Raw genomic sequence first — 27,299 nt, forward strand, 5'->3', positions numbered from 1 at the left:
ATAACAGCAATAAAATTCACTATTAATTAACTTCTGCTAGAAGATAATCTTGAGTGTTCAGAATGTTGCCAAGACAAGTCAGTCAACTTAAGATACTGTAATCTCTATAAAAGAAAAACAAATTGGAATGTAGAGAACTTTGGTAAAAACCTGCAGAATACAATAATTTGAATTTATTTTTTTAAAATGATTGATAAAAGAATCATAGAAATGAGTTGAATAGATATTTAAGGTTTTGTATCATTTCCTGCATAACATCCTAGGTGTGAACAAGATCAAGACAGTGATAGATTCACTTAACATAGGTATTAATATAGAATTCTAAAAAAATACAAGACATGAAGTCCTCTTGCTCAAGATGGATGTCAAAAGTATTAGAAAATCAATGCAAACTATAACCTTTAGGCTGCTGACAATCTATAAACGTATTTGAATGACTTAGTTCAGATCCCTTGCTAGTGGTCTAAAGGTCAATAGATTTCATCTTTCTTATGCCATTACACAAAAAGGTGAAGTACCTTTCTTAAAAATTTAATGTATATTAGCAATTGTTTTCGAAAATACATTTCTAATTACATATAAAAACTTGGTAACATTACCCTTAATTGAACAGCAGAAATCTCACTATTATGCTGTTTTGAAAAATTAATCCACTTTCAAGAATCTCCAATTACAATTGTGATAATCGACATCCTTTGGAAAGGGGTTTAACGTGCCTACAAACTGAGGTTAGCTCTGAAAGCAGCTGCGCAAGTTGATTGGGTAGCAAAGAAGGCATATGTATAGAAGGCATAATAGTAGAGGCACTGAGTTCAAGAGCCAGGAAGTTATAAAACTCTCATTAAGCCGCATCTGGAGTATTGCATTCAATTCTGGTCGCCCCATCTCTGGAAGGATGTAGAGGCTTTGGAGAGGGTGCAGAAGAGGTTTACCAGGCAAGTGCTATGAGGAGAGGTCATTTTCTCTGGAGCAGCAGAGGCTGAGGGGAGACCTGATAGAAGTTTATAAAATTATGAAAGGCATAGACAGATTATACAGCTGGTATCTTTCTCCCAGGGTAAAAATGTCTAATACTAGAGGGCATGCATTTAAGGTCAGGGGGGTAAGTTCAAAGGAGATGTGTGGAACAAGTGTTTTGTTTTTTTGCAGAGAGTCGTGGGTGCCTGGAATGCACTGCCAAGGGTGGTAGCGGAGGCAAGTACAACAGAGGAGTTTAAGAGGCTCTTAAGTAGGCACATGAATATGCAGAGAATGGAGGGATATGGACTTGTGTAGGCAGAAGGGACTAGATTAGTTAGGCTTTTAATTACTAGTTTAATTAGTTCGGCACAACATCATATGCCGAAGGGCCTGTTCCTTTGCTGTACTGTTCTATGTTACAATCATCCAAGAGAACGGGGGGGGGGGGGGGGGGGAAGACACAACAGTGTCCTAGACAAAAGCCCTTGCAAAGATTCATGTTTCCGCCAGTCCTGCATCCACATTGCAATTTTGATATATAGATTATTTAACCAAGAACAGCATGGTGGCACAGTTTGTAGAGCTGCTGCCACAGCATCAGAGACCTCCTGACCTTGGATACTGTCTGTGTGAAGTTTGCATGTTCTCCCTGAGACTGCATGGTGTCCTCCACGTGCTCTGGTTTCCTCCCACATCCCAAAGAGGTGTGGGTTGACAGGTTAATTGATTACTGTAAATTTCCCCTAGTGTGTGGATGAGTGATAGAATCTGTGGTGAGTTGATGAGAATGGAGAATAAAAATAGAATTAATGTTTTGATGGTCAGTTAATTAATGGTTGATGGTCAGTGTAGACTAGGTAAGCTGAAGGGCCTGTCTCTAAGGGGTATCTCTGACTCAGTAAGTTTAAGGAAGTGGTATCATGAATAGGAAAGATACAACTCTCTCAAAAAGAGAGGACATAGGAAGTGAAGACAAATCTCATTACAGTCAGGCTAAAATTCCTTTAAAATAGAAGCAAAGATGAAGGGGTATATTCCACCCATTGCACAAAGTTGAAGAGAACTTAATTTACTAAAGTCACAGAACCAAAGAGAGATACAGCATGAAAATAGGCCCTTTGGTCCACTAAGTCCATACTGACCATCAAGCACCCATTTTTACACAAATCCTATCTAACTCATTTTATTCTTTCTGCACTCACATCAACACCTTCACCCCCCAATTATACTACTTACCTACTCATCTGGGGCAATTTTCCAACAACAGTGGCTAATTAGCCTTATATAAACTTAATTTTTTTTATGAACTCTAAACTTTTTTAAAAACTTGCCCAGTTTAATAAAATAATTTTTATTTGATTTTATATGCACAATCGGTAATCCAACATCCTGAAAACCCAAGAACTAGCGTGTTCAAGCCAACATGGAGCACTGCCAAACTATCTCTGAACTGACGAAACAGCAAAGCTTCACAAAAGCACTTAATTTGAGGACTTGCACATGGCCTCACAAACTCTCAGTGTTTGCCAAAGAGAGCACAGTGAATGAATAGTGTGAGCTCCAACCTTTCCCACAGGCCCCCTGCTGCTGCAAAGGCATTCCTAAGAAAATAGAACCAAAAGTGATCGATCCAAACCAGTTCCTGTATCCACCATGGCAATCCAAGAATGGCATCACATTGTTTAAGAGCCTAATGGGAATTAATCAACAATTAGGTCTATTCTGGTACCTTGTAATAAAGAAACAATATGATTCAGACATCCTCCAGTCATCAGCACTAAATACATGGAGGAGTATTAGTCGCTGGATATATTCTCTTCCCACACATTTTGTTCCACCAAAGACAAGGCAGTCTAATGTGCAGGAGGGAAACACAGCTAGTGGCTTATACTTTACCATGTCTTAACAAGACCAACCAAAGACAAATTTCACCCCAGTGTATTGTGTTGGTATAGTCATTTCCTGAATGGGTACCATATCCAGTGGGACTTTAATCCAGATTGTCCACCATTGTTAACAACGTAGGTGCTGTTGCTACTAATTTGTGTACAAATCTTAAAACTGAAGGCATCCATTCAAGTGTATGAAAAAATTTACCATTAGGATAGTATTGCAGTTCTTTTTTAAAAGATCATCATAAGGCATCTAAAACTCACTCAAACCATGTCTTGCTCCATGGTGTTCTGAAAAAGAACACAGAAACAGTCTAACTGCAATAATTCCACAGCCTATGTAAGCCTTTGTGAATTAGGAAATAATTTTTTTAAGAAGTCTACCTTACTTTATACGAAGATCTGACAGATATGAGGGTAAAGCTCAAAAAGGTTTTTTTAAGGCTTCCCTAGAGTATTTATTTAATTTGGTTCCTTCACACTGCAAAGCACAGCAACTTCTCACAGCCAGTCCCGAAAGATTTATCAGCCCTCATTGTTTATCCAAAATCATTTATTTAAAGAAACAGATATACACTGAAAAAAAGATATCACAATTAATCAAATTTAAAATCTGATAGTTATTCTTCAATCCCATAAATCCAATTATCAATTATACAAGAGACTTGAAAGTATATGTGAACTGGCATAATCAATGTATGATCTATTTCAAAGTAGCCTTCACTCATTTCTCAAGTCTATTCAGTGTCAGTTCTGAAGGGATGAAGCAGAAAGCTACTACCTGGCTTGTATCCAATCTACCAATAAGATCCAGACTTCATCTGCTTGCAATGCTGGCAATATTAGGAACTTCTGAAAATCATATCCCATCCAAGAACTCACATGGAGATACTAGCTTTTCACGCTGGCTAAGATACTTTTCAGATTCTGGTATTAAGGAAATATTCTTTGGTAGAAAGATCAGCCAGCTGATAAAGGACTTTCAACTTGAAGACAAGCTGTAAAATGAAAAGACCACTGGCACTTTGAGTGGCTATGGAAAAAAATAAACATCAGATGTCAGAATGCTCAATCATTCAGATACCCAAAGTTCCTGCCAGATCTGTCGTGAGTCTGTTTATTTAGTCCTGTGATAGAATCATTACAAATTGCATTCAAGAGGTGGGCAAAAAGCATAAAGATTAAAATTAATCTATTCCTTCTCATTATTTAGTGTTCTTTCCTGAAAAACGAACAAACGTCTAATGACAGAAGAATAGAAACAAGATCAGGGTCACAAAAAGCTGGAAATTTGAAATATAAACTGAAAACATTGGAGATACTCAATTGGTAAGGAAGTATCTCTGGCGAATGAAAAACAATTAATGTTTCAGGTCAACAACCTTTCATCAAAACTGGACAAATTAAAATGCAGAGAAAAGAGACGGAGAGGAGAGAACAATAGGGAAGTTCTGTGATAGAGGAGAAAGACAAGAGAGATTAAATTATAATTATAGGGCAAGATAAAAAGGCATGGTAATATGCAACAAAAGGTCAATCTGATTGAGGCATAAATGCAGAATAATTATTTGAAATTACCAGAGGAACCTAAAGTGAATCTGGAAATCTGAAATAAAAATGCAAGAAATGCTGACCATCCGAAGTTGCTGAATCACACTGAATCACAGAGGGCAGCTTCAGGAATTGCACACTCGACTATGTTTATGTGAACAATCACTATTTTACTGTCCATTTCACTGACTAATATGGGCAACAATAGTACCTTTGCCATCACGACAACCTTAAAACCAGGGACCTAGATTTTCAGGTCATTATCACCAGTTCTACAATACACTTCTTTGCAAATCTCACCACAACCCCTTTCGAAATAGAATTGTCCAGTTTCCAACAAAATCATTCAAAGGTAAGGTATCAAACAATCTCATTAATGTCCCAAAACCTAACTAAAAAACTAAGATAAAGTTTAAGGAAAAAAGCTTCATATACTTAACCTTATACAAAATTAATACTGAGCTGCCATCATGTTTTTAGATTTTCAAAGCATTAACTACACCCTGGACTTCTTTATACCAACTGTGTTAGTTAATTGGTGGTATCCTATCTTAAGTCAAAATAGCACACATCTTGCCAGCTAAATGAAGAGATCACGTTCAAGCCATTATATCTGGAGAGCAGTAGCCTTATGATCATGCCATTGCAAATGAGAAGCTGTTATAGTCTCTAAAGCAAACACAACCACCTCCTATCTAGTTGCTAATTTAGCAAAGTCAGCCTTATATCCCAGAATTGGTGTGCTTCTTTCAACCCCCAGAATGAAGTTAATTCTCTAACCCTGTACAGCATTCAATCTATACTGTATCCAGCCTCACTGAGAAAATGGCCTCTATCCAGCAAGTTGCAGAAATGAATATGTAACTTCCTCAGAGAATGCAAACATCTGGTCATGAAAAATGGATGTTTCAAAACAATAACGTGCTGGATCATGTCACTCTAATTCACAACACTGTGATTCTATAGGGCTGGTTTTCCATATGTATATTTCCAACACAGGGTTTTGCCTACCGGGAACACATTTTGAAATCACAGTGGTAGTCCCTGTAGTATGTGCTCCTAGCAGGAATAATTCCATGACAAAAATCACACAATGTTGGAAAATCAAGCCTTGGACTTAAGAGTAAAAACATACACAATTAGAGTACTTGCAATTAGTTTGAACTGCTTTAACAAATGTATGCACATGGAATGTAAATGGCTTAAAGTAAACATACCATGCTTCTTACAATTCACTAAAAAATTGTTCCCTGCATCTTTTTTCATGAAACACTGATCCTTGTAATCCTGTACAACAAATATAATGAAGAGCAGAATGATATTCATGCTTCACCATGCTTCTGCTCATAATTTGTAAAAGCTAAATAATGGGGCTTTTTGCAGTAAGAGGAAGTTCATATTGATAACAGCAATACATGAGGGATGACTAGTTTCCTAACTGGCCACCCTACCACCAGGTTACACCAATCTGATGCTCAGTGTTCTATTTAATTAGATGCTATCTCCAAGCACTATTTTAATATGCAAAACATTTTCAAAAATACTAACTATCATTAGCAAAATGAAAAAAAAAAGACCCAACATTTAAGATGCTTCAGATCTAAAATAGAAGACTGGCAGTATTGGTATTGGTTTATTATCGTTACTTGTACCGAGGTACAGTGAAAAGCGTGTCTTGCATACTGATCGTACAGGTCAATTACTGGTACAAGTAGAAGTAGAAGCAAATATTAACGGGACAAAACAAAAGTAAATGAAAAGCAGGAGTAAAGCAAAAATTACTGAAGATAATGCAATTCAGAGAACAAAGACTAGAAATAGCCAACGAAAACAATAAAATTATAAACTGTGAAGGAGGCTAGTGAAAGAGTCAACATAGGTCAGCAGTTTGGTAAAAGCCATCCCTATAGGTACTATGTTCTGATGCAAGGGTGTAAGGTCCACAACAACACCAGTTCCCTAAGATGAGATGGCTCCCTTAGGTCACAAGCCAGCCTGCAAGAAAATATTAGAGGCAGTCAAAAACTGAACTTGCCAAAGACAAAGTTCCTGCCAGATGCTGCATGGTATTTAGATGAAAGATAATAAACTTGTTTGGTATTAGAAAACACAAGAGGCCAAAGACAAAGGGTCAAATTGATAACATCCAGGAAATAGTAGTAACAGATCAGAGGAAATCATCAGAAAATCATCATCCAATTGGAACTTGATCTCCCTTGCAAAACAAAAGGTATTGCACAGTTTTTTTCAGATCAAATTATTACTTCTCATCTCATTTAAAAGTGTTTAGGCACTTAATTATGACATGGGAGAAAGTAAATGAAGAAGAAACATATCTGTTATGTTTACTTGGTAAAATGCCAGTTTTAAAATGCCCATGGCAGCTAGAAGTTAACATTCTGGCACAACAAGAACTTCCAGCATTTTATGATTTCTTTTAGATAAGATATTTATTTATTAGTCACATGTACATCGAAACACACAGTGAAATGCATCTTTTTGCGTTACTGAGGATGCGCTGGGGGCAGTCCTGAAGCACCCGGAGGAAACCCACACAGACACAGGGAGAACATACAAACTCCTTACAAACAGCGGCAGAATCAAACCTGGGTCACTGGCGCTGTAATAGCATTACACTAACCGCTACACTACCGTGCCGCACTTCTGGAATGTGTATGTATAATTTCCGATTTAGTCACTTACTCTGATGTTTTCACACTAGTTTCTTTGCTTTCCTCATGCATCTGATACATCTAGCAACTTAAGCTGAATAAGACAAAATTTACAGAAAACAAATGCAAAGAGTTAAAGAGCCAAACTTAAATAAAAATAAAGACATTAATTCAACAGAATGAAGGCAGATGCAAAGGAAATTAATTCTCAAACTTTTGGCAAGCTAATAATCATTTGCCTCAAATGAGTTTTGTCACTACTTTGGAGTAAGACAAAATACAGTCTTTTCCCTCTTCCATCCGCTTATCATCCCTCCTCACCTGGATCCACCTAGGAATTGCCAGCTCTTGCTCCACCCCTTCCCCTCACCTCTTTATACTGGCTATCTCCCCTCTATCTTTCAGTCTTGATGAAGGGTCTCGACCCAAAATGCCGACTGTCCATTTCCTTCCACAGATGCTGCCTGACCTGCTGAATTCCTTCAGCATTTTGTTTGCTGATCCAGATTCCAGCATCTGCAGTCTCATGTCTCCAAAATATAAGCTCTGTTGGGCAGAATACTTGCAAAGTAGGTTGCACATTTTGAGATAAGAGATACGTAGTGACATGACCTCAAGTGTTAATGTTAGATCAGATCTTGCAGACAAAGGAACAAAGAAGTTAATAGCAATGGTTGTTATTTTTGTGAAGCAACTTCAGGGTTTGGAATAAGGTGTAGGAGTAAACACAATCTGCCCACTGTCTACCTCACCACTAAATGTGGTGAAATTGTTTTAGTGTTTGTCACAATTGTTTTAATTTTCTTTAAATTCTTTTTAATTTCTCATAAGCCCATTTTTTCCCCTCTCTACAGCCGATTTGATAGTGAATTCACCCACTCTAATTTAAACTTGATTCTGAATCCTTGCACAGTTTATCTCACATTCAACCTGATTGACCCTTTGATCAGGACCCAGATGCCATGTTTAAGCACACAGTTTCAGCAACTTTGTCCACAAAAGGTTAAAAAAATTTAAACATACATGGGCAAAGTCATATACCCTGCTCCAACAAAATCTGATTCATTGTGTTTTGGCACTTTTCACAGTCCTTGCTCATTGCTCAATCACATGTGCAAAGTGAGAGCATGGTAAACCAACTATTCAAACTGATGCTGTTTCAAAACCAGAGATTTAATGACTCTACAAATTCTAAACACAACACAGCTGAGTTCAAATTAATAGATGAAAAAATTAACAGAGTAACTCTAATAACCAAAAAAACATGAAACATACTGATTTAAGTAGTATCACATCATTAGTGCTAATTACAAATATAAAATCAAATTTAAACCATAGAAATATAAAAATACTTCTTAGTTTAAACTGTTAAATTCCATTTATATGAAACACATTGGTTGTACAACCAAATTCAGCTACTGTGATTAAAAAAAAGGTAAATCAGAAGGACATATTTTTACCCTGGATAAACCTTTCTTCCCATATAGTTTTGCATCAATCTGCAATAAGGGCTTCTAGAAAATGGACATTAATACTCAATTTCAAGTGCCAGGCCCAAGACAAAACTTAGTTTATCATTTTACATAAAGCTTAAAAATGTACTTCAAATTACATATTTACAATCAACAAAAAGGGTTTATTTTGAATGAACAAATCCATGTTGCTCAGGTGGTACATATGTCAATAGCATAAATGGAAAAGGGCATTTTATGGCTGTTGCATTTATTGGAAATGTTGCATCAAATTATTTCTACTTGTTGCTATATGTTGTTAGTCACTGACCTTGGAGTCTTTTCTCCAGAGTGATGAGAGGTGGAAAAAACCATTATGTAATGACTAGGGTCTTCCATCAGCAATCAGTGAGAATAAAGGGTACAACATATGATTAAACAACAGAAATAGTTTGGAAGAAATGAAGGAAAACAAGGAAAAATACAAGGCAAGAAAGAAAAAACAGAAAGAAAATGAATAAGAACTAAATACATAAAAAAGACCTACATTTATAAAATTCACCCAATAAATACAGACCAAGAATCATTTATGTCCAATTTAAAAATAACAGCATAAAATTGGGCTAATGGTGCAGTGTCTGAAATTCAGAACATTAAGTAGTTCCAAATATGGCCTCCTGGTATCTATACAAAATAATGAAATAAAGCATTGTTTTCTTGAATTAAATATATAAACAACAATGAGTTTTTGTTTTCTTTCTACCAAGACCCCAAAATGAAATACTAAATGAATCTACCAAAGTTTGTGAAGAAATATTCTATACGGTGGTAAAGTAATTCTTATTTTACCATTATCCTCGTTATTCCCTCTATCAGACTGGAGTATCTACCATCACTTCCAAGAGTCAAGTAATTCAAGCACAGTGAGTAGCCTTGGGTAGACTTGTCTCAACAGTTCCCACCAAAACCCTGCTGCATAGTGGTGAAGTACTTTTTGTAAGACCCCATTTTTGAGCACATTGAGGAAGAAGATGCAAAATAATGCCCCAATCACAAAAAACTTTCGAATCTCAACAAAGTATAACCATGACCATAATACCAGAGTTAAACTGCATTCTTTACCTTAAAAACTACATTATGTAAGCAAGCTATTCAGCTCCGTACAAGATGAAACAAATCACTTTATATGCTTTATTCTCTTCTCCCCTAATCACTTTCCCAACCTACATCTAATACTGACATCGCTCCGGTTGCAACGACTGAAACCAGTGAGGTATTCCCCAGTCTCCCAACCCCCCTAAAAAACCTCTGGTTTCTGCACAAGATATCCTACATTTAATCCCTCATTTGACCAAACAACTGGAAAGTTTAAAATTTCAGATGGATTTAATATTGTAGATTAACATATACAGCCTATAACTCATCGAAGAGTACAGCACAGGAACAGGCCCTTCGGCCCACTATGTCCATGCTGACCACGATGCCAATTCTGCACATGGTTATTATTCCTCCATTCCCTGCCTGTTCATGTGCCTGTCTAAGTGCCTCTTAAGCGTCATTATCATAACTGCTTCCACCACTTCCCCTGCTAGCACGTTCCAGGCACTTACCACTCCATGTAAAATAAAACCCACCTCATAAATCTCCTTGAAACTTTCCCCTCTCACCTTAAAACTGTACCCTCTCGTATTTGACATTTCCATCCTGGAAAAAAACCTCTCTCTCTCCTGCTTGTGCCTCTCATAATTTTATATTCTTTGATCAGGTCCCCCATCAGCCTCCGATACTGCAGAGGAAACAATCTTGGTTTGTTCAACTTGTCCTTATAGCTAATACTCTCTAATCCAGGCAACAACCTGGTAAACTTCTTCTACACCCTCTCCAAAGCCTCCACATCCTTCCTGTAATGCAGTAACCAGAGCTGCACACAATACTCCAAATATGGCCTGAGTTTTACACAGCTTCAACATGACTTGCTAACTTTTATAATCAACACACTGAAGAAGACAAGCATACCATATGCCTTCTTTACTACCCTGTCTACATGTGGTGCCACTCTCAGGGAGTTATAGAATTACACCTGGAGATCCCTCTGTACATAAATGTTCCCAAGGGTTCTGCCATTTACTGTACATTTTTCTCTTACATTTTACCTTCCAAAGTGCAACATCTCACACGTCTGAGTTAAACTCCATCTGCCATTTGTCTGCCCACATTTCCAACTGGCCTATATCCTACTGTATCCTTTGACAACCTTCCTAACTATTCAGAACTCCACCAATTTTTGTGTCATCTGCAAACTTACCAATCAGCCCATCTACATTTTCATCCAAATCATTTATATGTATCACAAACAACAGAGGTCTTGGCAATGATCCTTGCGGAACACCGCTGGTCACAGATCTCCAGTTAGAATACCCCTCCACCAGTATCTGTCATATATGGCCAAGCCAACTTTGAATCCAATCTTCCAAGTCTCCACAGATCCCTTGTGCCTTAATCTCCTGGATCAGCCTACCATGAAGGGCCTTGTTGACAGCTTTACTAACGTCCACATACACAACATCCACTGCCCTACCCACATCAATCATTTTCGTCATCTCCTCAAACAATTCATCATTTGTAAGACATAACCTCCCCCTCACAAAGCCATGCTGAATATCCCTAATAAGTCTACGCTTTTCCAGATACCAGTAGATCCTATCCCTACAAATCTTCTCCAATAATTTCCCTACCACTGATGCAAGGTTTACAGGCATATAATTTCCTGAATTATCTCTATCACCCTTCTTAAAAAGTCCTCTGGGACCTTTCCTGTGGCTAAAGTGATTACAAAGATCTCTGTCAAAGCCCCAACAATTCCTCTCTTGCCTCTCGCAATAACATGAGATAGATCCGATCAGACCCTGGGGACTTATACACTTTAATATTCTTCAGGAGCCACAACACCTCCTCCTCCTTGATATCCACATGCCCTAGAATATCAGTATGCCCCTCCCTCATCTCACAATTCTCCATGTCCTTCTCCTTGGTGAGTACCAACACAATGTACCTCACCCACTTCCTTGTGCTCCAAGCATAAATTCTCTCCTTTGTCCTTGAGTAGTCCTACCCTCTCCCTAGTTACCCTTTTGTTTTTAATGTATGTATAAAATGCCTTGGGATTCTCCTTAATCCTACTCGCCAAGGGCATTTCATGAACCCTTTCAGCCCTCCTGATTCCCTGTTTAAGTTCTCTCCTGCTTCCTTTATATTCCTCAAAGCCCCTGTTCAATTTCAGCTTCCCTATTTTTTTTTGCCTAAACTCCTGCCATAAAATCCATTATTAGGATACATTCCCCTTAAATGAGCTCTTCCTTTTGACTCTTATTACTATTATTTAGTTTTTTGTGAATTTAATGCAGATGACATTTGGATGATAGTTCAGAGGCTTCAAAATCCCATTCTTTCAAAAAAATAATTTCATATTACAATCAAAAATATTAGTCTATTTGCTTTAATCCAAACAGCACTAGTTAAAGTTCTTGAAAATGGGTCACTGCACATATCTATGCAACCTCTCAGTGCAGTTGGAGCAGATTTCAAATCTAAAATGATAATTCAAACAAATAGACCTTGTTAGAACAGAATTCTCCTACATAAGAGATTGATAAAAGATAAACAGAAATAGAATGTAAGTTCAATATTTTAAAAAAAGTAAAATGAAGATGTCCAATAATTCACATTTACTACTTATTTGCTGAACCAATCATTCCAGAACACAAAGTTTAATCCTTGGCATCTCCTCAACAAGCTAATCTCACCTAGGATGGTATCAAGAATCCTGCAACTGTCTTCAGATGAGACCCACGTGTAAAGCCCTCCTGCAGACAAACAGTTTAAAAGTAGTTACTGTCTGGGTTCAGACTTCATAGCTGTTCTGAAGGGCTATTGGCCCTCCACAATGAAAATAATCCCCAAAAAGACTCAAGAGAAGAAAATAACCTTCTACTAAGGAATAGTTCTACTGTGACACTAAAATCTTGCTAATTTTGATTGTCTTTATTATTCAAAGTTTCTGTCACTTTTGGGCAATTAAGCTAACCTGTAAAATAGTGATCAAAAGATTACAAGCAGTCACCTCCAGAATAACACATTGAAGAACCTCGGCTTTCTAGGTAAACCAATGCTTGTGTTATTGAGAGACTATTTCAGAACATAATATAAAATTGAAAAACCCAGTTAAAGAATTTATTCTCATTTAAAAATAAAATCAGAATGCATTCACATTGCTACATGTAACACCAGAATAACACAAGTCCTAGGATGGTTTTTGGAAGTTTTAGGTGGAAATCAAAATATTTAATAGTTTATTCCAAAATACGACCAATGGTCTCTGGCATTCCAAAGTGATAGAATTATTGCTTTACCAATGACTACAATGGAAGGTCTATATGTAGCAGTAATTTTAAGGTCCAACACTGGTCCACTCTGGTCTTCCAAACCCAGTTAGGAGATCCATTTAAGCCCAATACCAAACCTGCACCACATTTTTTTTAAGCACTAACTTTTTCAACATGGCAAAAAGGGATGAGTGAGCCAGCTGTGGTACATATTTTCAGGTGAATTCAACACATATCAGACTTTAAATAAATCCCATCCATGTAGTTAGGAGCTCAATAGCAAAGGCACACCATTTTCTCTGGTGACTTAAGTTTGAATTTATCGTTTAGACCTGTTTGCCATAGTTTCAGCAAATGTAAACTAAATCGATGGAAATTCAACTTTTATCACTCTTGGTACCACACTCAACCCCAACGGCAAGCAAGCTACTCTAGCGAAACAACCTACACAAGTTTACAGGCTGATCTTACCTGCTTGCAGCATGGTTCAGCTCAGATTTAGCTATAGTATGAAGACACCCCTGAGAAGACTGCTGGTTGTACCCTGAAACGACTACATGTGTGAACACAGTATTAGCACCCACAGCAATCTGTTCTAGATTCAACACAAGAATTCAATAATGATTTATTAATGACAAATAAATAAATTTGTTAGTGAGTAGAATGAGGTTTAATAAATTGTACCATCTCAATTCTGAATAAGTAAAACAAGAATACAGAAGAATCCAATATATTTGTCAAATTATTGAGGCAGTCGTGGAAACAGAAGTGCTTTCTGACTTGAGGCAAAAGCTTCTTCATGAACCCTGGATCTTTGAAACAATTATAAACAAATCTTTTGTGTACAATGTCACAGATTTTCACGTCCGATTACATTCACTAATGCCATCTGATCAACGTTAATAATTTGAAACAAGGATACAACATTCACATCTATATTTACTTCAAAGTAATTGTAATCATGAAACTAACAAACTTTAGATTTATCAAAACCAAAAGAGAATCCTACAAAGATCTATGCAATCAGCCAAAAATCTATTGTATATTGCATAAAAAATTACCCACCAAAAGCAAAGAATAAAACACAATATAAAAGAAGACTAAAATTAAAAACAGAAAAGCTGACCTGCTGAATCTCTCAGCATTGTCTGTTTTTATTTTAGATTTCCAGCATCTGCAGTTTTTTGCTTTTTAATAAAATACCATGGTATGGCTTTACAAGATGGCTGTAATTCTTTGCGCATCTGTATTTCAAGTAAAGGATGCATGAAGGGACAACATCTCTGCTGACTGTGCTTCTCCACTCTTGGTACACAAATCTTCCCCCTCCACTGCTGCTCAAACTTCTACGTGGATATGCAAATTGGGAGTAATCTAGGGGCGCATGCGAATAGGAAAGGGTTTTGGGTTACACAATGTCCTTTACTCTTAGGAACATCAAACTGATTCCAGATGGATGGAATAAAAGCATCCATTCTCTGTTCCTTAAGATTCTAACGTGAAGCAGTTTATGGGCCCTGAACCAGTTCTTTTTTGGGCACATAGCAAAAGAACAAAACCAGCAATAATTAGACAGCAACAGAAACCAGAGGTCTGAAGCATAGCTGGAAGAGCATAGTAGGTAGTACTTCCTCAGTGTAGCAAATCTCCAGAACCAGTACTCGTTCCCTTGCTTTACCTGACCCAAGACAAGAGGGTGACGAACACATTTCATTCTTAGTCACCAATAACCTACAGATTTGTAAGTGCAAAAAGTTATTTGTCTGCAAGGATAAATCAGTATACAGACAGGGTAAAAGACAGAAATCATCTTCAAGACACTGATTTGATTCAGTAAGTTCATAATCATCACTGCATTCTTAAATCAATGAGAATATAATTTGGGAAACTTTAAAAGGTATAATGTGACTAATGGATTCTGGTGTCATTCAATTTAGAGGGCGAAGCCTAATTCATGCAATTGCAACTCATGAGATTACATCAGCCCATACCACAATCCATTTTCTCGTTTGTTTTTGTTTACTTCATGACTTTCATTCATCTTCACAATTCTGAACAAACTATTTTTTTCTATTTTCTCAATGCTATCTTTCATCACAATGAACAATACATTTGCTGTCAAGCATGTTAAACATGAAAAATCCAAGTTGAGGGTGTTTTATTTACTGTATTATTTGTGTAAAAAGAAACAAATTTACATCAAATTTCACCAGAATATTCACTGAATTGCAAGTCATGAAACAAGCTTTTTCTCCAGTGTTAGCTGGCATTCCAATTAAACAGAAGAACTGATAATCTCTGAACCTTATATATGGTTTTAACTCCACAATGTTGGATAAAGATTTTAATGTATATCTGTTATCCAGCCAGCACTGTTGCACTTCAGTTTATGACTGCACTTTATTTAAGTAATATTTAATTCACCTGTTCAAGTCAACTTTTCCTGCCGTGCTCCATACTGTGCGTAATTCAGACAACAGACCTTTTAGTAATGGAAAGTGTTTTCCCTCAGGAAGTCATTCTCGGTTGCATTGTGCAATTGAGATTGGTGTCCTGAGGGAAACACTTTCCATTCCAAATTTACCTACACTAAACTGTTTTTATCTGCCGTACCTGCAAATATAAAGGGAAAAATAGTGAAGATTTGGAAGAACCAGAAATATCCCGCCTTCTCAGCCAGCTCATTCAGCAAGTACCTGAGCCTGATACACTAGGAAGATGTTCAACCTCCTACAGTAGCGTCAACTAATTAAGGTTGAGGCAGTGGTGGGAGAACTGACACTTCAATCCACTGGACTGGACATGGGCAGGAGAATTAATCAGCCAAAGTTCGGTGTTTGATAATCGTTCATGTTTGCACAGCGAATCCCTACAAGGAATGAATGAGGTGTGCAAAAGAGGAAAATACACCGTAAAAGGAAACATGAGATTACTTAAGATACGCAAGACACTCAACCCAACCAGTCCACGCCTGTGCTCCATTCAAGCCACGCCCTGCCTTTCCTCATTTAAGTACATCATCAGCATTGCCCTCTCTTCCATTTTATTTGCTTGTCCGAACCACTCATTGCAGTAGCAAGTTTCACATTCTCACCACTCCGCGTTTAGGAGATTCTTCTGAATGCCTCAGTGGATTTCTTGGTGACTATCTCATATTAATTTCCTCTAGTTATGCTCTTCCACACAAGTGGAAACATTCCCACTATATCCACTCTATAAAAAACTATAATTCTAAAAACTTCTATTAGGTCACCCTACACCTTTCTTTTCCTAAGAGAGAAGAGACACAGTCTGTTCAGCCTTCCCTGATGATTATATCACTTACGTTTCTGGTATCCTTGTAAAGCTTCTCTGCACTCTCTCTTATGCCTGTATAATCTTTCATTGACACCAACAATTGATACAGATTTAGCCTAACTTCTCTACCTTTCAAATCTATCCTTCCAGAAATGAAGTCTGGTGCATGGTTTGCAATACTCCCTTCTGATGAAAGGATTTAAGTCCCGCCACAGAAACCTGAATGAATGTACAGCATAGAAAGAAGTCATTTAGATGCGCATTCTGTGACAGTGCTTTAGTATTGCTCTCTAATTGATCTCAATCTCCTGCTCTTTCCCTTTTTTCTTGTATTTTTGTCCCCTTCAAGTATTTGTCCAGTTCTCTTTTAAACATTACTACTAATGTGCTTTCAACATCTTTACTGACAGTGAAGTCAAGATCACAACTCATTTTTCCAAAACATTTTCTCATATTTAAACTGACTGGGGGCAGGAGATATATGAACTCTGGTTACAAAGAAAAACCCACAGGAGAGAATATTTAAACGATGTGCAAATTAATCAGAAAAGGCAATGCTTATTGTACTTACCCAAATTATCTTTATTTATTTTAATACCACAATGGGTAACAAATTAAGAGCTTTAAGTTAGATCTTGGAAAACTTCAGATAGTCAAGTGAATTCCAGCCACAAGATATTTTTCCTTCCAAGTATCAACAGCTTAACTGTAATAAACACATTATATAAATGCAAGTTGTTTGTTTTAATCACCCATGGCTGTTTTAGATTGTCTAAATGGTGAAAATAACAACAATTTGATATGTTGACTTCTCCATTATGCAAATGAAAACTATTTTTCCATGTCAATTCATTTTTCTCAGAAACTAATTGAAAAAAATGGAAGAATATGATTGAAGGCTGGGGGTTACTTTTTCTATCAAGCTCTGACCTTCGGTTTGGAAATTGTCCAATTGCATAAAATAGGCTTACTTTCCTTGTGAAGTATTTAGAAGATCCTTTGGCTAAATACAGACATTTTGTTTAAGGTATTAATGCCAAACCATCCACAAAAAAAATATTCAGTGCTTGACAAAATACCTACTTTTTGTGCTCCACTTTTAAAAGATAGTCAGCTTTGCAATCCAAAATCATGCAAAAGCATGCTGAGGAACTAGAAGTGTAAAAGGCAGCTCATTTTTACAGCCATATTTAGCGATAGCAAATAAGGTGATCTTGCATACTTGGATGTTTGATTCACATTGTCAATCTCAGCCATGTCAGCCCAAGCAAAGATAGCCCTTTCACAAAGCTTGGTAGCAAATACCTAGGAGTTCATTTGGAGAAGTATGTAATTTAAACAATCACGCTACAGGGCAGAGACAGAGAGATGAGGAGAGAGATAGAGATGGGAAGACAGAGGGAAAGGGGGGAGGGAGACAGAGAGAGAGGAGAGAAGGGAAGACAGAGGGGGGGAGAGAGAGAGGGTGAGAGGGAGTGATGAGACAGTGAGACGGGGTTCAGAAAGAGGGGGAGTGGAGAGAGTGGGTGGGTGAGACTCGGGGGGTGAGAGGGTAGTGAGATGGGGAGAACAGCGAGGAGCACAGTGAGCGGTGAAAGAGATGGAGAGAGAGAGGAAGAGAGAGTGAGGCAGAAGGAGAGAGAGTGAGGCAGAGAGAGAGAGAGAGAGAGAGAGACACACACACACACACACAGAGCATGCAAGAGCTGGGGAAGCTCAAGCATTGGGTACGAATCCAATCCATTCTTCTACTAACAGAGCTGCTGGAAGTGTACGTGTTGCTCTCAATGTTGAAATCTTTCTTTTATTATTTTGTGCAATTTATTTTTAATTTATATTTTTCTTGTGAATGTTGTGTCTCTGATGCTATGTGCCTGTGAGGTGCTGCAATAAGTTTCTCATTGCACCTGTGCATACATGTACTTGTGCATATGACAATAAACTCAACTTTGATTTTGCCCAACCTCAGACGTTCCTTGATAGTCACAGTGCAGTGGCTGAGGGAGCAGGTTTATGCTTCTATTGAGGCACAAACAGAAGTCATCCAAAACCTCAGCAGGGCATCAAGTTAGTGTAACCAGAGCTTTCCTTCTGTCACCCAAAAGCAAAATGGCATTCTACAATAGAGGTATGCCATTGGCACTAAGAATTCAGCTCCAAAAAGAACAAAGTATCAGTTAGATTCATGGAGTTATACAGCATGGAAACAGTCCCTTCGACCCAACTTCAATCTTTTGTTTATTGTCTGTGTGCAAAACTTTGTGGAGATCATAATTTAATACATTGTGACAAACATTGGAATTATATTTGCATTTCCTTTCCATAAACTTATGGAACAGATGCAGGGGTGAACTGAGTTTTCTGGCAGATATGTATAAATCATCAACACAAATGATTTACCAATGTCAGTTACTCATAATGTCTTGTTATCTCAGTCAATGCAATTTCTACACTTTATTCTTTCTGGAGCTGAATTCTTAGTGCCACTCAGAGGATGCACATGCTGCAAGGCTTTTCCTTCACCCACAGTGATGCTTTCTTGGAAAGTCAAATAGAGTCAATACTGAAATGGAGTTCTTGGAATGAAGCCATCCTGTCGGCCAGGTAATCAGCAGCGTGCCTCAGAGCAACTGGAAAGTGTAATCATCTGCATTGTGCTGAGCCCACATCTTTAGACTTTCTTACCACTTAAAGATCAAGTCATCATTTCAGTCACACGTGTAAAATCATTAACTGATCTCTCAAGTGGGAGTTGACATGTTTCAATGGAATGGGCAGACTTCTTTAGCTTTGGTTCAATCTTAGGACCTTTAATTAAAAGAAGGAGATGAGCAAGTTCCAGAGCCAACCCAATGTTTGGAAAGTACACTGCAAAGATGCCAGAGGATGGTTTGTAACCTGAAATTCTTCATCATTCCTTGGACCGGTGAAGGCCAAGATTTTGGCCACTTGCTTATATAGTACTGTCTGTTACCACAATGCAGCAACTGAATTTTACTGAAGTCAACAATTAATACAAAGTCTCGTACACCTCAAAATCTGGACTCAAAACTATGCCCCTGTGGCTGAGCAAATAGCATGCCAAAGCAACTGCAAAGTCTGTGGTGAATTAGCCAACAAAGTCTTAGTGCCTTCATGGTTTGCCCAGTACTGAGATGGACAGTTGTCTGGATGCACAGTAGTCAAGCATCTGATATGGAGACTTTAGTGAGACTACTTCTCTGTAAGAATCCTAATGGGAGCCAGTTGAAGAGACTAAATAATTCTTCTAGGTGTGCTCAGAAATCTTCAGAGACACAGCTGTTAATTAGATAAGGAAGGGATGCCTTGTTTGTTGCTTTGTTGGTGCTTGATAGGTGCCCTATGAACACTCTATCCTTTAATGAAAGCCGTTAGTTGTAGACAATGGTATGGCTTTCAGAAACAACAGTAGCTGGGGTCTATCATAGTTGAAGTGTAAACTTTAAGTCACACAGTAACTATTGGCGTAAGACTTTGGTAATTCAATATAGAAGTGAGATAATGTGAAGGGTGCCAATGCTTCCCGCTTATTCCCATCCCTGCCAGGGCACAAAACTTAGAGTAAGAGTCCCAAGAAAATCTCCCAGCCCTGACAGCAGGGGACCAGAGCAGGCCTCATTTCATCATGATTGCTGAGATTTAGTCATGTCCCACAGGGATCAGTGCTTGAGCCCCAGCTACTCACAATACGTATCTATATTTGGAAGCATGAAACAAGTGGGATTATAAGTTGTGAGGAGGGTTCAAAGAGACTTCAAGGCAAATTAAACAAAATGACTAAGGGAACAAATACATGGCAGATGCAGTATAACATGAGGAATCATTTGCCCAACCTGCTCTTCCTCCACAACCAGCAGCTAGAGGACCTCAGGCAAAGAACAAACCATTAAGATGGCAAGGTAATGAAAAACAATGAAAAAGTATCCAGTCCTCTTAGGAAAGTACTGCAGGATGCTGCCAAAGTGGTGCTTTGGTAGGTTTACCAATGTATCAATCGCACTTTCAACTGTTTGCTGCACCAGCTTGTTTGCTTTCAGTGACTAGTACATAAGGAGACTAAGATCTCTTTGTAAATCAACATTTGCCAATCTATCACCATTTAAATAATATTCTGCCTTGCTGTTTTCCTATCAGAGTGAATAACTTCACATTTATCCACATTATACTGCATCTTCCATGCATTCGTCCCCTTAGTCAACTTGTTTAAATTGCCTTGAAATCTCTGTGCATCCTCCTCACAACTCACAATCCCTCTGGTTTCATGCTACCAGCAAACTGAGAAATATTGCATTTGGTTCTTCCATCCCAATCATTGATACATATTGCGAATAGCTGGGGCCCAAGCATTGGTCCCTGCGGTACCAGGCTTGTTACTGCCCATCACGCTAAGAAAGCCCCATTTAATCCTGCTCTGTTTCCTGTCAGTCAACCAATTTTCAATCCATGCCAATACAATACCTCCAATCCCATATGCCTTAATTTTGCAAACTAACCTCTAATGTGGTGCTTTATGAAAGGCCTTCTGAAAATCCAAATACACCACATCCACAAGTTTTTTCCTCATCTACTGTACGAGTTAAATCCTCAAAAAAACTCCACACCACAGTTTTACATAATAGGTTTATCAAATAGGATTTCTCTTTTGCAAGTCCACATTGACTTTTATTAATCCTGTTGATATTTTTATTTGAGTGTCCTGTTATCATATTCTTCAGAACGGACACTAGCGTTTTCCCTGGTAACTGGTCTTAAGTTACCTTTTTCCTCTCTCCCTCCTTTTAAATACAGGCCATCCCCAGGTTACGAACACCCGACTTATGGACACCCGTACATACGAATGAGTTCCCATATTATTATTTTCAACAGTCCAACATGCGTAAATACATTCGTTCCTACAAACTGCACAACTAGTTTCCTCTCTTTCTCCCGACTTCTGGTAATCGTTCATTTTTATCAGTCTTGCATGTTTTTGATGCCATTCGTTATAATACTGTGGAGGTGTGGTTAAAAAATATCAAGTGATTTTTGTGTATTTTCTGCCCTATGGACAAAATCAGGACGTCTGTTCGTTACCCTGGGATGGCCTGTAATGTGGTTACATTTGCCACCCTCCAATCTGCAGGGAACATTCCATATCTATATAACTTTGGAAGAAGACAACCATTCACTGTATCCATGGCTACCTCTTTTAGTACTCTGGGATACAAATTAACAAGCCCTGGGGACTTATCAGGTTTCAGTCCTATTAATTTTTCCAACACTATTTTTGTTCTAATATTAATTTTCTTGAATTCCTCCTCTTGGTTCCCTGGCAGTTCTGGGAAGTTATTTTTCCCTCTTCTATGAAGAGCCAAAATATTTGTTTAATTGTTCTGCCATTTCTTAGTTCCCCATTCTCCCTTTTCTGACTGCAAAGGACCTATATTTGTGTTATCAATCTTTTTCTTTATACTTGTGCAAACTTTAACAGTCCACTTTTATGTTCCTTTTAAATTTACTCTTATATTCTATTTTCACTCTCTTAATCAATCTCTTGGTCCTTTTTTGTTGAATTCTAAACTGCTACCAATCCTCATGCTTGCTCCTTTTACTGATTATTTCATGATTCCTCTTTAGGTCGAATAGTATCCTTAAATTCTTTCATTGGCCATGGTTGGATTGCTTTCTTTTTGTGTTTTTGCACCAGAAAGGAATGTATAACTATTGCAGCTTCTGTTTTTGTTCCTTAAATGTTAACTCTTTCAGCAGGATTTCATTCCTTGTTATACATATCTCATTAGTTCCTATGAGGACCATGATAAATAGGATTCCCTTCCTGCCACTAGTCATAAGAAGCACTAAACTGCTGCTGAAACAATAAATTTCACATCATTTAAGTCAATGATGATAAAGCTGATTCTGATCCTGAAGATGTCCATAACCTTGGTAGACGGTAGGCAACGATTTCAGGGCTCTATTTCATGATGGCAAAAGAAACAAATATCTGGAATCCAGGTCTGCTTCAATCCTCCCAACCTCATAAGAAGAATAAAACAGTTGGGTGAAGTGGACTACAAATTCTTCAGCCTTTTGCAATTGTGCAAGACCCACCATTGAGGATAGGTTTGTCCATGGAGTCTCCATCTCTCATTTGATTATCTATAACAATGTATAACTGGATATAGTAGGATTTTGATCTGCTCTGATGATTGTGGGATCACTTAATGCTATCCACTGCATGCTGCGTCCTCTGTTTAGTCACAGATAGTGACAAGATTACAGAGAATTTTGGATGATGAAATATTAAGCTCTGACCATAAGTTTAATGCTCCTTCTTGATCACTGGAGTTGTGCCAGAGGAGTGAAGGATTAAGGGATAAACCTGGTAACAACAGGTTAACATCGGTCTAATATCATTCATAGAAAAAAATGACACCTTCACCAGGAACACAAATTTTCACTGGGAGAAATGTGGGTTAGTAGGAGCCAATTGGTTTGGATTTGCTAAAGGCAAACAGAAATGGATTAAACTGATTGAATTACATGATGAAATTATGGATAGGTTTAATAAAGGTAGCCCAAAGGATTTTCCATTTATGGATTTTCAAAGACAATTGATAGAAGTATGTCAATGACAAATTCATTCATAAAATAGAAAAACATTTGCATTACAGTGATGAAAAGAAAGAAAAGCTGCAGATATTGGAAATTTGACATAAAAACAAAAAGTACTGGAAATACTTAGCAAGTCAGGCAGCATTTGTGGAAAGAGAAACACAGTCAACATTTCGGTCGCCAATCTGAAACATTAACTCTGTTTCTCTTTCCACATAACCTGTCTGACCTGCTAAGCATTTCCAAAATTTTCTGTACTAAAATGATAGTTTGAACTTAATATTAAATTAGCTGAGGTATAGGAGGGACAAAGCTGTGGTGAATACCTGTTGTTCTGACTGGAGAGAATGACGCAGTGGGATCCCTGGGGTGGGTAATAGAGCCATTGCTTTCCTCGTTTCATACAATTATGCTTAGTTTGCAGTTCACCAATATAGTAAACAGCGAGCAGGATAGAAGCAGACAAGTGGGATAAAGAAAACCAATGAAATGAATTGACGTCTAGGAAGATGCTTCATAATGCAAATAGGCATTAGGTAATATACTTTGGTAGAAATAACATGCATGGCTGCACAATCTAAAGGAAAACGATATCTTGACAAGGGGGATACAAGTACAGAGGATCTGCGGATGCATATTCACAAATGTTTGACGGTGGCATAACAAGTTGGTAAGAAAGCACAGGTGATGTTTGGAAATTGGAAAATTGAACACAGAAGTCAGTCAGTCACAGTAATTCTCTGTAAATCTTTGGTTAACCTTCTGCTGGGTTTTTGTGTACAATTCTGGGCAACAAACATTAGAGTATAGCAAGACTCCCCAAGAAGGTACAGAATGACCATAAATATAGGCACAGGATTAGGCCATTCGGCCCATCGAGTCTGCTCTGCCATTCAATCATGGCTTTTTTTTCAACCCCATTCATCCGCCTTCTCCCCGTAACCCTTAATTCCCTTACCAATCAAGAACCTATCAATCTCTGCCTTAGAAATAACCAATGCCTCCACAGCCCTCTGTGACAAAGAATTCCAACAATTCACCACCCTCTGGCTGAAGAAATTCCTCCTCATCTTAGTTTTAAAGGGACATCCCTTTATTCTGAGGCTTTGCCCTCGTATCCTAGACTCCTCTAATGGAAACATCCTCTCTACGTCCACTCTATCCAGGCCTTTAAGTATCCGGTAGATTTCAATTAGATTCCCCCCTCATCCTCTGAACTCCATCGAGTACAGGCCCAGGGACATCTAATGCTCCTCATACGTTAAGCCTTTCAGTCCTGGGATCATTCTTGTGAACCTCCTCCAGACCGTCTCCAGGTCCTGCACATCTTTCCTCAGATACGGGGCCAAAAATTGCTCACAATATTCCAAATGCGGTCTTGACCAATGCCTTATAAAGCCTCAGTAGTATATCCTCGCTTTTATATTCTAGTCTTCTCAAAATTAATGCTAACATTGCATTTGTCTTCTTTACTACCAACTCAACCTGCAATTTAACCTTAAGGGAATCCTGAACTAGGACTCCCGTGTCCCTTTGCACCTCTGATTTCTGAATTTTCTCCACATTTAGAAAATAATCTACACCTTTATTCTTCCTACCAAAGTGCATAGCCCCACACTTCTCTATGCTGTATTCCATCTGCCACTTCTTTGCCCACTCTCCCAACCTATCTAAGTCCTTCTGCAGACTTTCTGCCTCCGCAACTCCCTGACTACTTGCCTCTAATACCAGGGATGATGGAACAACTATGACCAGATTGAGATTCTTCTTCTTACATATGAACATAAGGAAATAAGAGCAGGAATAGGCCACTTGGCTTCCTGCCATGTACTATGAGCATGGCTTAACTGCCTCATCTCCTCTTCTGTGCCAGTTCCCCATAGCCCCCAATTCCCCGATCTTCCAAAAATTATCTTCCTCCTCTTTAAGTACCCCCACTGATCTCACCTCTATAACCGTCCGCGGTAGAAAATTCCAGAGATTTTCCACCTTCTGTGAGTTGTTCCTGTGCAGCTCAAGTTTTAAACTGCCACATCCTAATCATGTAACTTTGTCACCTTGTTCAAGACCCTCCCACAAGTGACACCATCATGACATCTGCTCCATCATGTCCCCACAAGTATCTTGAAGCCAAGATGTTCAAGAGGGAACTAATGAAGCTACTTAAAATTATAAAGCGTTGACCAAACTAGGAGAAAACAACTTCCTCAGGTGGGTCAGTAACTATGAATCAGAGATTTTAGGACCTCCCATGGTATTCTACAATTGACTGAGCATCCTTGGAGCATTTTCATGTTTACAACAAAGTAAATAACCAGTAAAGGAATGAGAGTGGAAATGAGGAGAAATTTCTTCACACAAAGTTATTCAGATCTGGGTCACACAACATGAAAGTGTGGTTCAATCAAATCTCTTAACTTACAAAAGATAAGTGGACACAAAGAAGACTCATTTGCAGGGTTAGGGGAAAAAAAGCTGTAACCTCAAATCAACCTAGAATGGACTTCCAAGCTGCTGCTATGGGTATAATGAGCCAAATGATCTCTTCTAGTCTATAATGTTCCATGATTTACTATATATACAGCTGTACTGGAGCTTCATTGGTCGCTATCTCATTTTCATCTGCAACTCCTCCTGGCCTGCTCTTCGACATTCATTAAAGCAAGATTGGTCAACTTGCTTGATGATGCAAACAATGGTGTTGGTAGATCAGTCTACCAAGGAAGGTTGGTGGTTCCCAGTCAATGGAGGTTGGAGGTAAGAGCATGTCAATAAGCCACCATCTCAACCTCACTTTTCATGAAACCAGAGAGCCAAAGACCTGAGTGGAAAGAGCGGAGGAAGTCAGGCAACTCTCTGACAACCAATGCATTCAGGGATTCTTAAGTGTCATCAAGACCATCTGTGGCCCACATGCCCTAGGGCTCACCCCGCTGAAAGAGCCCACTTCCAAGGACCCTGTCCTTGACTTCATTTCACAGAAAACTATCCAGTCCATCCTCACTATCAACCCTGACCAGCAAAGTCAAGAAGGCCATATGCCAGCTACAAAACAAGATGTCAGGGGCAGAAAGTATCCCTGAAGTTCTCAACTTGTCAGTTATAAATTCACAACCTTGTTTCCCACATTTGAGAAGAGGACATGCCAGGGAATCTCTGAGACACCGTAAGCATAACAATCTTCACAAAAGGAGACAAATCTGAATGAGATTTGGAAGGGTCTCCCTGCAACCTGCGGTTCTTCTTTCCCAAATTTGGCTGCCTGCAGAAATTCATCTTCATCTTATGTCTGTCACATGATAGTCCATAACAGGTACAACCTCACTGCAGACTAGTGTCAGGGAAAGTGGCATCATTGGCTTAGATTTTCTCAATCTTTCTCACTACACTGCCCCCACCTCACCTCCTGCTAGATTGGAGGTAAGCTATTGGCCATATGGGGAACTATTCCACCTATGTCACCTCCACTCCAGAACCAAGGTCATCCCAACTTCAGTCATCTACCTGCAATTCACAGACAATGCTTCCACAAGTACACATTCAGAGGCTGAGCTCCAAATCACTGTTGGTATGTTCACTGAAGCAGAGAGGATGGGCTTTGTACTAAACGTCCACAGAACAAAAAGTCCTTTACCAACATAACCCCAACTTATGTCCTTAAACATTCGAGATACTGGAACACATGGAGCCAGCTATCAATGAAGTCAGACATCGATGATGAAGTTCTCCGTCACCTTCAGTTTAGCAGCATATCCTTTGCCTATCTAAAGAAAAGTGCACGAAGATCATGACACCAAAACCGGCATAAAGCTAATGATCTATGAGGCAGCAGTGATCCCTGCCCACCTGTGTGCTTCTGAGTCATGGACTTCATACTGCAGGCATCACAAAGAACTGGAGAAATACCACCATCATTACCTTCTTAAAATCCCACAAATCCATTGGCAGGATGTGAACCAATATCAGCATCCTCTCCTAGGTCATCATCCCCAGCACTGAGGCTCTAAATACACCCAGTCATTAGTCCAACATCAGACTACCAAAACAGACATTCTACTCTGAGCTCCATCATGGCAACAGTTTATCAGGTAGACAGAGGAAATAGTTTCAGAAAGCTTCCCTGACAAAGTGCAACATCCCCACCAACGCATGAAAATCCTGGTTCTCAGTTTCTGTGTTGATCAGCTGACAGACATACTTGCAGACATATTCAACCTCTCCCTGCTTCAATCTCAGGTTCCCACCTGTTTTAAGAAGACCACTATCATCCCAGTACCAAAGAAAAGCAAGGTAACATGGCTCAATGACTACCGACCAGTGGCTCTGACATCCACCATCATGAAGTGCTTTGAGACGTTGGTCATGGCACGCATCAACTCCAGCCTACCAGACAACCTGGACCCATTGCAATTCGCCTATCGCCAAAACAGGTCTGCAGCAGACGCCATCTCCCTGGCCCTACACTCAGCTCTGGAGCAT

At 38.7% G+C, this 27,299-nt stretch overlaps 1 protein-coding gene across 4 annotated transcripts in view; it reads right to left on the reverse strand.

The window, feature by feature from the left end:
- The window catches only part of znf423 (zinc finger protein 423), a 295,490-nt gene that overhangs the window by 256,040 nt on the left and 12,151 nt on the right, over positions 1 to 27,299 (reverse strand). The window lies entirely within an intron of this gene.

The sequence above is a fragment of the Pristis pectinata genome, chromosome 13 (assembly GCF_009764475.1).
Source record: "Pristis pectinata isolate sPriPec2 chromosome 13, sPriPec2.1.pri, whole genome shotgun sequence".
Taxonomy (NCBI): domain Eukaryota; kingdom Metazoa; phylum Chordata; class Chondrichthyes; order Rhinopristiformes; family Pristidae; genus Pristis; species Pristis pectinata.